The sequence below is a fragment of the Lolium perenne genome, chromosome 5 (genome assembly GCF_019359855.2).
Source record: "Lolium perenne isolate Kyuss_39 chromosome 5, Kyuss_2.0, whole genome shotgun sequence".
Taxonomy (NCBI): Eukaryota; Viridiplantae; Streptophyta; class Magnoliopsida; order Poales; family Poaceae; genus Lolium; species Lolium perenne.
Window position 1 is genome coordinate 6,183,235 of NC_067248.2, and position 12,562 is coordinate 6,195,796.

Here is a 12,562-nt window from a genome sequence, read left to right on the forward strand (position 1 = left end):
AAAATTCTATAGCAAAGACGAATAAATCCAAGATCCAATCTATGGAAAAACCAAGATCTAATCTATGAGATCGGAGCAACGAGATAGATGAGAAACTAACCCTCGTAGATCCAAAGCCTTAACGAGATCAGATCTCGTGGTTGATGTAGACGATCCTTCCAGTACTGCAATCCGGCATCACTTCTGTACTCGGTCACACGTACGGTGTCGATGACGTCCTTCCTCTCCCCGTTCCAGCGGGCAGCGGAGGTGGTAGATCCCCTTGGAATCCCAGCAGCACGACGGCGTGGTGGTGGTGGTGGAGGAGAAATTCCTGCAGGGCTTCGCCAAGCCTGCGCATGAATAAGGAGGAGGGAGAGAGGTGGCGGCCAGGGTTCAAGGATGAGGGAGGGCTGCGCCCCCTGCCGCCTCCCCTCTTTATATAGGGGGAGGTCGTCCAGGGTTGCCTTGGCCCCTCCTCCAAGCCCTAGGGCCGGCGGCCAAAGAGGGAAGGGGGGAAACTTACCCCCCAAGTATTCCTCCCTTTAGGGTTTCCCCAAAACCCGAGGGGGGTGGCCGGCCTGGGCCTTGAGGCTGTGGTGCGCCTGGCCCATTAGGGCTGGGCTGCACCCCCTCGGATCATGTGGCCCCTCCCGGGGTCGTGGGCCCATGGGTGGACCCTCCGGAACCTTCTAGAAGCTTCCCGGTCTTCCACCGGAAAATTCCCGAACTTTTTCGAACCCCAGAAATTAACTTTCCTTATATGAATCTTATTCTCCGGACCATTCCAGACCTCCTCGTGATGTCCTGGATCCCATACAAGACTCCGAAAAACATTCGGTCTCCATCTCATATTCCATATCTACTACACGACATCGAACCTTAAGTGTGTCACCCTACGGTTCGTGAACTATGCAGACATGATCGAGACACCTCTCCGATCAATAACCAATAGTGGGACTTGGAGATCCATAATGGCTCCCACATATTCAACGATGACTTCGTGATCGAATGAACCATTAACATACGATACCGATTCCCTTTGTCGCGCGATACTTTACTTATCCGAAGTTTGATCATCGGTATCTCTATACCTAGTTCAACCTCGTTACCGATAAGTACTCTTTACTCGTACCGTGGTATGTCATCCCTTGTGACCTTGTCACATGCTTGCAAGCTAATTAGATGACATTCCATCGAGAGGGCCCAGAGCATATCTATCCATCATCAGGATGGACAAATCACACTCTTGATACATATGCTTCAACTCATACTTTCCGAATACTTAATCCCATCTTTATAACCACACATTTACGAAGTGGCGTTTGATGTAATCAAAGTGCCCATCCGGTGTAAGTGATTTACATGATCTCATGGTCGAAGGATTAGGTTACTATGTATCGAAAGCTTATAGCAAGATGAACTTAATGACTTGATCTTATGCTATGCTAATTATGGGTGTATGTCCATCACATCATTCACCTAATGATATGATCTTGTTATTAATAACATCCAATGTTCATGATCATGAAACTATGATCATCAATTAATCAACAAGCTAGTTAAACGAGAGGCTTGCTAGGGACTCTGGTTGTTTACACAACACACATGTATCAATGTTTCCACTCAATACAATTATAGCATGGGATATAAACATTTATCATGAACATTAAGATATAACAATAACTACTTTATTATTACCTCTCGGGCATATCTCCAACACGGAGAACACCATCACCACTATAAAACACCGTCTTCATGAAAAAACCTCTTTTCACCTTTTTGATGGGTCAACTGTCTGATGCTATTGAATTAATAAACCCTACACAACTTAGCTCACTATTAATTAAGCACTCACTAATGTTGTTATCAAACACACAAAACCAACTTAGGAGACGAAAGCTCTTTAAATCTCCCATTTTTTGTGTTTGATGACAACACAAGGGTTTGCTCAAGATGTATACATATGAAGCATATCAACAAATTTCTGTCATATAGATGAACTCCCGCTATATGTGTGCACAATTCTATCTTGCATTTGAATACATGTACAAAACATCTAGGATCATAACTCCCCCTATATTTTAGAAACCAAACATCATGTGCAAGAAGAGAAGATAGACAACATATCATACTTGCACAAACTAGGGAAAAATATAGATAGGTAAAGACTATCTTGAGATAGGAATCATACCACACATATAATACCATAGAGATTAAACCATAGTATTGACCACTTAGAATAACATAGTCTCACAAACACATACTGATCAAGTTCTCAAACACAACCAAATAAAGTGAAACAATAACTCGACATATAAACAAACACAACCTCAAAGACACAAATAAATTTCAACATGCTTGTGCCCAACCCATGCAAATCCCAAGTAGATCCTAATAGAACTACTTCTCCCCCTTCGCCACCAAGACGCCAAAAAAGAAAAAGAGCGATGCTAAGCGTCCCTAGAAGAGCTCCTCGCTTGTGGCCTGGATGTAGTCATAATCCTCAGAATCACGACGGTGGTCAGCATAGTCGTCAGTACTACCAGCAAAGTGTTGAAATCATATGAAAATGTTGTTTGCCGTGATTGATTCCCTGGAGACAAGTGAAACAATCTGATAGATCATCCTGCAAAGTGCAAAGCATGCTTAACACGTCGATCTGATGTCCAGAAGCCATGCAAAAAAAATTGCTCCCTCCATTCTCAGAGCACCATGACAAAGGGCCTTGTATGTATGTAGATTTTGCCAGAACTGTCCAGGCGAAGACCAAGGCCTATAGATGAGAGGAGCTGCAGATGTATCTCTGAATATAGTGTTAATCGTCAACAGTGGTAGCAGACATTGAACTGTTCTCCTGTTGACCCAACTATGATTCTGAATATCACCAAATCCGTTACTTGGGGTGCAATGTCTTAGGCCGCAACCCCTCCGAACATCCATCTGTCGTTGCAAAATAGAGTCTTAGCGCCATCGCCGACAGTGATAGACACCACACTGTTAAACTCCTCGCTCGCCGCCTGATCTTTAGGCATTGGTAAACCCTGCCATGGCCTTAACAGCAGCACCAGAAACACAGGCAGCAAGTTCCTACTTCGTCGTTGATCGTCTTTGAGGAGGAACATGTGACCAATAAGTTGAGAAAAAAACATCACGTGAAAAAGGAATTCAGAGAAACATTTACATCACCAATTAGCTCAAGTCTTGTTAAGCAGAGATGGAGGTTTATGGAGGTTCAAAAGGGTTTATGATTCCTCATGGCAGTAGTTTCTGAGATACTGTAGTCCTTGAGACCTGGAGGCAGACCGAGTATCCAAAACGAGGTCATAGACTATGTTCCGGTTGTGCTTCTCGTTGATCCTGACCTTGCTCGGCTTGTCGATGGACGCTCTCGGCATGCCGTTGGTGCCCTCCGTCTGGACGAATTGCGGTGAGTCTACTACTGCATTTATTTGTATGCCCGGAGAAACATGCATCGTACTATCAAACAAACGCAACATTATGCAGTGTCTGGTTTCAGAGTTCAGACAATAGCCTGTGATCAAGTATGATGTAGATGATCACTGACCTTGCTCATCCGGACCAACTCAACAAGACGATGTGGTAGGGCTGAACAAGACGCACTGTAGTTTCCTCGTGTCTCCATCTACAGAAATGACCATCTCAAGTTGTTTTTTCGCACCGGCAGATTTTGCCTCCATGCTCTCTTCATAAATCTTGCTGCACGTGGAGCGACACAGCCATGTTTTCGAAGTATGCTGGTTCAGGCGAGACGGGCGACGAAGGTTTTGTTGACACTTTGGCAGCCTGATCGCACGGTGTGCGCGGCAAGCAAGGGTCTGGCCTGGGCCTCGATCGGCAAGCAGCCTGGCGTTGGCAAGCTCGGCGCGTGCACGCTCCTAGAGTCCTGGTCGGGCTCGAATAGCTACGCTTGGACCGTTGGACGGACGTGTAACAGACACAAGGAAACTGCTGCTAGTTATGGACAAGAGCACTCATGTGCCAAAAGCACTTCTCGGGAGCTAGGTGCCCGTGCCTATATCTGGTAAAAGAATGCACTGCGGCTGGTGAGCAAGGGCACAAGGAAGAGAGGACAGGGCTGACGAGCTGGATCGATAGCGCACCGGTGCACAGAGCGCGACACGAGCGGCATGGATCGTGTTCCCGATGACTCATGGCACTGGTGGCAAAATAGCTTCGCCACTGGGTTCATCTAGGTACACAAGCAGCAGGTCACAGCATCTCCGATCGCATTCCCAAACATCATCAGGTAAAAATGTCGGATTGATGTCCCACAAAATGCGGTCTAGAATAGAATTTTTAACCAAAATAAATATAAAGATCATCACGATTTTAAAAGAAGTAGTTTTTGCCAAAGTCGCCGTGATCAAAGTTTTAGCCGTAGTTGTCACGATCAATATTACAAACCGGCGCACAAATGTAGCCTAGAAGAACGGGTTTGGGTTGGCTTTAGCCGTCAATGGCACCTCTTGAGTCGGTGACGACCGTCTAGCATTACGACCTCAGACTGCTCTGCCGGCGCCGTTGTTGTTGGCGCTGGCGTTTGCGATGCCGCTGCCATCACTGGTGTGCTCGCCGATGCCGACGCAGGTATACTTGCCGATGCTGACGCAGGTGTACTCGCTGGTGACGATGCCGATGCCATTGCGGACGCTGCTGCTTACGCTGCCGATGTTGATGCCGATGGAGCAAAGCAGCCGCTATTCGATAGGTGATTTCTTTCAATATCATATCGCGGTAGAACATGTGTGCGACCAACACTTTCCGTCTCTTCACCACGATCTTCTCTTCTTGCTTCAGCAGCAGTTCCTTCCACCTCTCGTCGGTCATCGTATCGTGCATGAGCAAGTTCGATGAGACATTGGAGAGGCACTCGTCTAGACCCCTTTTTCAAGCAAGGCGGCCTTGGCAACCTTATTGCCGATAGGACAGTCCGCCGAGGTTACGAGCGACGCTTCCAGATCAATGATGCCATCTTTGGTCCTTCACCAAATGGATGCGCGTCAAGCTCCACTTCTCACACATTTTCAGCTTGGTGTGGCAATGCAATATGCCAAACTGTGTGTCATCGTTTTTCAACTCGTACACAACAAGAGCTTTGTCCAATTAATAAAAAATTGCAACGATATCAATCCATAGCCGGTTGGAAGCATACTCGACAAGGTACCATGTCGCACTTACATGATTGACCGCATTTATGCCGCTCTCCTGACTTTGTTCAATGTTGGAGTGGTAGCCATGTTATATGCTCACCATCGCGTGTATGATGCTCCACCGGGTTGACATAGCTTTTAGCTCCTCTTCATTATAATTGTGGCATAGTCCATATCGACATATTTGCCCTTGTCGAACTCTACTTTGATCCTTTTCCAATAGGCAGCATACTTATGTTTGGCACCGATGACCGCGTCCATGCTCACCATCACCAAGGAGTCGCACATGCACATTTCTTCTAGCACCTTCTACTTGGGACCTCATGTGCCTGACACTACCTTCTTCTTCTTTCCGGCCCCAACAACGCAACCCTCTATCTCACCAGTATCCTCCTCGTCGTCTTTCTCATCCCCATCCTCGCCATTGGCCTCTTCACCGCCCTCTCCGTCGTCCTCTTCCTCATCCCCCACCACCTTCCCGTGCGCCGGCATTCTGTCGAGCAGGTTTCCGGCGACGTCGGTGGTCTTGAACTCGATCATACCCGACATCCGGTGAAGGGAAGGTAGCAATCACCATCAGGGGATTGTTGATGCCTCTCGTCATATGCCGGCGACGAGAAGAACATGGCGTTGGGCTTGAATCCTCCATGTGCCAAGGTGTGATCGTAATGCGGCGAGAACCTCGCGTCGCAGTGCCGTTGTCGTTGAAGAAGCCAAGCATGGATGGGGAGGTGCTTCCCGACACGTGCGTGGTGCCGCTTCCGCTCAATGGGCTTTCCGCGCCAGCTTATGCGGCCAGCAGAGCGACATGTGCTGCATTCGCGATCGCCGTCTTCTACATGCTCCCGGCATTGCGCCGACCTTTCCGCTCCACCGTCGTGTAATTGTGACGCATGTAGTCTTCCTCACAATCTTATTGGGTCCACAATTCCAGCTTCATCTTCAGCGCCAACACCTTCGCGGCTTCGTGAAGGGTGCCTTTGGGCCCTTCTTGGACGTCGCTTTCACGACTGCCTGGCCGGTCCCCCTCTTGGCTGGCTTCTTGGGATCTTTCGGTGCCATGGCTATGAAGTTTGGGATGAGAGTTGTCGCGGCGGACTGTAAATGATAGGCGTAGCAGGAAGAATAGGAGATGGGATGAAAATTTTGGATTATGAGGCCAAACGGTTCTGTCACATACCAGGCCCCCACTTGCAACGTCTCTTCGCATTGTGTCCGGCGCGCCGCAGTGACCCCTATGTAGCTGGGACGGGTAGGGGACAACGGACACTCTATATTGGAACGTGCCGGACCGAATCGGCCTTTGGAGTGTGTGGCTGGAGCGGTAAAATGTCCGGTGCACCCTAAATCTCTTGAAAGGATGATCCGGGGCACGCGGAGATGCTTTTATAGCGCACTAGGATCCAAAATATAAACAATCACAGTGCAATAAAATTCAAATTTCAAATGCAGTAAAGGTGTTCGATAGCTCATGACTAAACTTCCACTGATCCAAAGGACACACAAGGGTGAATATGTATCTTGCATATTTGTCCTAATTAGTTCGATAGCCATGGCAATCAATATGGACACATTAGAACATTCATCAATAAACTTATTGTATATTTATACTAATTATTTTTACATTCTGAAGACTTTGTTGGTTGTTAATATATGCAATTTTACCAACTTTTTTGATATATCATACATAAAATTGATTTTTCCGTATAACTAGCAACATTAACAACTCAAAGATTTCTAGTGCTAGCCTTCTATAGTGTTATAAACTGAAACAATATTTGGTTGTAAATTATTGTATTTGTTAGATTGGCCGTTAAAGAAAATTCTTTCGTTCAAATGGGTTTCATAATAAAATCTGGGCAAGCAAATATTTTCTTTACATTATCCCACCAAATTATGATGCCCTTTTACTTTTATAACCCGTTAAGTTTGTATATGTATCATTTTTCTTGGTATCTTTAAATATCTACATAAATTACCCTAGTACTTATAGGTTATATGCATGTACCTAATAATGTTAGTTTGGTCTCAAAATGCTTGTTTGCTCTCCCTTGTTGGCCACACTCGTTTCTTCCAGATTATCCCTCTTGTGCTTGGGGGATAAAGTGAATATTTATCTTTTTTTTCGAAATAGGAGCATAGCCCCAGCCTCTGCATCCAAAGGATGCACACAACTTTTGTTTATTAGATTATTCACGAAGCCTTACAAGGGAGATACAAAGATCAACTTGAAGCCACCTTTCTAGCGACAACTCGCTATACCTACAAGAGCGATGAAGGGGGTGACCATGAACAGTGTCATTACCCTGAAAATACACCAACACACATCATCTAAAACCGAATACCTTCCCAAGCCGCCCATTGGCGGGTGAGAAGCACAACCAGTTAAGCAAACCCTGAGCGCACGCCATCGCACACGCTGCAGAAATCGCTACCGACATCTTCCTCGAACCCATCTCCAAGAGGGATCACCGCATTGACCTTGCCAGACCTGCCGTCGACGCCACCATGACGCCTGACAGTACCACCGTCCTGCGCGTGTTCATCAACTCGCATCCAACACCGATGCTCCGTTGCGCCACACTGCCGAGACACCATCGTCGATGCGGTAGATGAACACCACACCACCGCAGCCCACCACCAGCCCACCACCGTCCAGCAGCTGCTCCAAAAATGATGTCCCAAGAGGTAGAACGACGCATAGAGCGCCGCCATCGTCCGATCTAGGAGACCCAGATCTAGGGTTTCCCCCGGAGCAGCACGAGTGAGTAGACATGGACTGCAACAGTGATGCCTTCAAGAAGGTTACGACGCATGACGTCGCCATCGCCCGCCACGACCAGGGTCAGAGCACGGTTTTCGCCGGCAGCCACGCATCCCCAACTCACTGCTAGGACTATATGTGAGATCAGGAGATCACCACAACCAGCCCCAATCTGGCCGACCACCCCTGACGGAGAAGATGGGCACCACCTCCATGCCTAGAGCTACTGCCCTAGGATTCCTCATGACGCAAGAGAGGCCCAGTAGCGCCTCACCGCCGACGTAGCAACAGCCGCCGCCAGCAGATCAACGCCATGGCCACCGCCTCCCCGCACCGCCGCATCAGGGGAGGCCAGGCCGATCACCGCCGCCGTGCCCACCGGTCCGCGGCCGAGGAGAGTCCGACGCCGCCGCCACGCCACCAAGGCTTTGCCTGGCAGCGCCTCGGGCAGCGGCGGCGGCGACGGGGGAGGAGGGCGCACAGTGGAAACGAGGAGGAGCGCCGGCGGCCGCCCTGGCGCGGCGCCGCCGCGCGGATGGGGGGGGGGGGGGTGAATATTTATCTGAAAATTTTAATATACTTACCAGGATACATAAGACGAACCAGCATATTTTTTTTTTCGAAATGGGGATAAGACGAACCAGCATATCACCACTTAAATATTTGTGCTATCATATCTTTGGTGTACTTTAGTCCGGTGATGAATAAGAATTTCCAAAGAGCATTATTACTGATTAAACCACGTCATCAGTTCCTCTGCCTGAGTGAAATGAATTTTCTTGGGTTAGTGGATATGGAGCATTAACAGCAAACAACATTAACTGAGTGAATATGGAGCATTATTACTGATTAAACCACGTCATCAGTTCCTCAGTCTAATAATAGTGTGCAGGACATGGCAATATCTTTTGCATATATAGGCTGAATATGTGTACAGGAGTCTCTAGAAAGTTGGTGGAATTTTCCGAGCAATTTAGATCAGGGTTCTTTGAGAGGACATTATTTGGGTTATTTTACCTATTTTGGCAATGGGGTTTTAGAGAGAAACTCTCGGAACAAAATCCGACTCTGTACAATGTTGTGCGTCACAAGGACGATACTATAAACTAAGATGTTGGAGTTTTCACCACCAAATACGACGTTCAGAAAATATCTTGTTAGTCTCAGGCTTGCATCATGGAACACTTGGCTACAACGTTTGGCTTTGGTCCAATTAACGCAAGGAACTGACCAATTTTGATGGAATTTACGTAAGAGTGGTAAATTTATATGGATTCAATGAATAGAGCCAAATGTGGCATTTGATAATAAAAAAAGATTTGGAAATGAAGATTTCACTAAAGACTAAAGTTTCTGCATGATATTTTCGTAGAGGCATAATCCAAGACCGAAACACAATTGGAATAGAAGTATAAAGTGTGTATTCTGCAACCATGACGAGACTATCAAACACTTATTCTTCGTGTGCAAATTTTCTAGATCTATATGGTCGGTCATCCAAGTAGGTTCTACCTTATACCCAACATATAGCATTGCTAATATATTTGGCAATTGGCTAAATGGTGTGGATCAAAGGTTGATGATACTTATGAGGGTGAGCACTTGCCATTATTTGGTCTGGCTATATAGAAATGATAAGATTTTTAATGATAAAAATTCTTATCTCCTGCAGGTTATGTACGGTGCTCAAGTTTGCTTCATTCATGGTCGTCTCTACAGAGTGTGAATAATATATTTATGAAGGTGTATACACGGTTGGACGAAATATGAAGAGATTTTTTTATCCAACACGGATGGCAGCATAATATTCAGATTGGTCCTCCGTCACCTTAGGCGCATATACAGTTTCATTTTAGGATTACTTGCATTGCGGCTTTTATCTTTTGATACTGCTATGCGATCTTAGTTATGTAGATGCCGAGTGCAATGCTTAAACCTTCTAGTAAGAAAGCACCCTTTATTGAGAAATATAGTTCAAATGATATGGTTCAAACAAAGTAGTTTAAAAAACCATAGTTCAAATTATGTAGTTCAAAAACAAAATATATATCCACTACCACGCTCACCAATGCCTTTCATCCTATCAGCTCTGACAAGATATAGTTCTTGGTAAATGCATCCATCCCGTCATCTTGACGACTTTGTCCATGTCCTGTGACAGTGACCACATCTTCTACATCAAGAGTTATGTTTATTACAATGACCTTGATCTCCCTTTGCTCCGCCTCAAAGTACACCCACGAGTGATTCAGCTTCTCTCACTTTGCATATGTGATACGATGTTATGTATCTTGCATGTTTGGCCTAATTAGTTGGATGGTCGTGCCAATCAATATGTAGGCATTAGGTCATTCAGAAATAAACTCGTTGTATATTTATACTAACTATTTTTACATTCTCATCACTCTGCTAGTTGTTAATATACTTAATTTTATCGATTTTTTGATATATCATATAGGCAATTGATTTTTTTTCATATAACTAGCAACATTAACAACTCAAAGATTTCTAGTGATAAACTTCTAGTGTTAAATTGAAACAATATTTGGTTATCAAATTATTGTATTTGTTAGATTAGCCGTTAAATAAAAATATTTTTTTACATTGTTTCATAATATTCTTTACTTATTATAACCCATTTTTATATGCACATTTTCCATGGTATCTTTAAATATCTACAGCAATAGCCTATTACTTATAGGGTATATGCATCTAGCTAATAATGTTAGTTTGGTCTCAAAGTGCTTGTTCTCTCTCCCATGTTGGCGACACTTGTTTCTTCCAGATTATGCTTATTGTCCTTGGGGGATAAAGTGAATATTTATCTCTTGAAAATTTTAATATCCTTACAAGAATACATGAGAGGAACCAACATATCGTCCAGTTCTATACTTTGCTATCATAGCTTTGTTGTACTTTAGTCCGGTGATGAATGAGAATTTCCAAAGTGTATTATTACTGATTAAACCACGTCATTACTTCCTCTGCCTGAGTGAAATGAATTTTGGTTTGCGACAACAAAGCAATATTATTTCTTTTATAAGGAATCTACTTTCATGTATGTGGTTTGTATTTTCATGTTACTGCTATATAAATTTTAGAACAAAATACAATGGAACTGCACAACAAGAAAACCACGGCTCGCCGTACCGAGGGCGCCACACTACTCGCCGCCACCGAGGACGGGAACAACGACCGTACTATTTTGTACGGATATGATCTTACTAAGTGTACACCCGTACATATGAGTTTCAAGAGGACTAGATTCTCACTTAATAATCTATTAATGTCCAACATACTCTTAATTATGAGCCGCAATCTCGACCATTCACGTGTTTAGGGGGGCAGGGGGGAGGGGTGTACCGAAGCCAACACAAAATTGATCGACATCTAGGGAAACTTCGTGGTTCCAAAGTCGAAGAAGAAGACGGCTCGACGTAAACAACAGTTTGCATCCCATGAGAAATCAGAGAAAAGGTGTACAAAAGATCGAACATTGGCAAGTTATCTCATGGAAAGAAGGGAAAACAAGAGTCTTAATTACAGAGCATGCAAACGATATGACAAAGAATTAAACCGCATCGCTGCCTCGTTCTGCTCCGCCCGTGCTTTGCTTTCGACGACGTGTCGACGGCGACTCGGCACTAACAACAGCATACAACATTAACTGAGAGCGTCGTATATATAAAGCCGCCATGGGCGTCATATTCACTAAATTTCTCCGTAAGGTAGAGAAGGAGACAACGGGGAGACATGACAAGAACACACATATGCAATTTCTCCACGAACTTTAATGACCCAAGAAAATTTAGACAAGATTCGTGACAAGTGCAGAAGATAAAGAAAGCAAGACGAGCACGAGTCATGACAAGAAGGCACACATATGCAATTCCTCCACTAACCAATAACCTTTGGACACGGGTCTGATACATAAGGCTGGTCATAGTGCATAGTATCATATACTAGTATCATGCATATGATATTTGTCTATGATATTATCTCTATAGTGGGTGGTATTATAGAGTAGTATCATAAACTTCTAAATTTATTGTTTTGTAGAATCCCAATGTAAATCTATATACAAGATCAATTTGGCATTTACTTTTTTCGTACCGTGCGCTATGATACAGTATCCACCTATGTTACTCTAATTATATCTCTCCTTTTTAATTAGATGCCACATCATCATTTTTGTGGGCCTAGTATACATGATATTAGCTATGATACTAGCACTATGGCCAGCCTAAGACGAAGCAGCATATCATCCACTTAAATATTTGTCCTGCCATATTTTTTTTGTACTTTAGTCCGGTGATGAATAAGAATTTCCAAAGAGCATTATTACTGATTAAACCACGTCATCACTCCCTCTGCCTGAGTGAAATGAATGTTGGTTTGCGACATCAAAACAATATTATTTCCTTCATAATTAAGCTACTTTCATGTATGTTGAAAGGACATGGAGCTCCCATGTGTGGTTTTGGTAATTGATGACAATCTCTATGGACTAATGTTTGTATTGAGAATCTATCTTAGGTCGTGTTCATAGCCATATGTTGGTCTCAAGGTTGCAATGAAGAAGATTGAGTTAGATGTAAATGACGGATGAAGACGGTGTTGAAGACGGTGTAGAAGATGAAGGGGG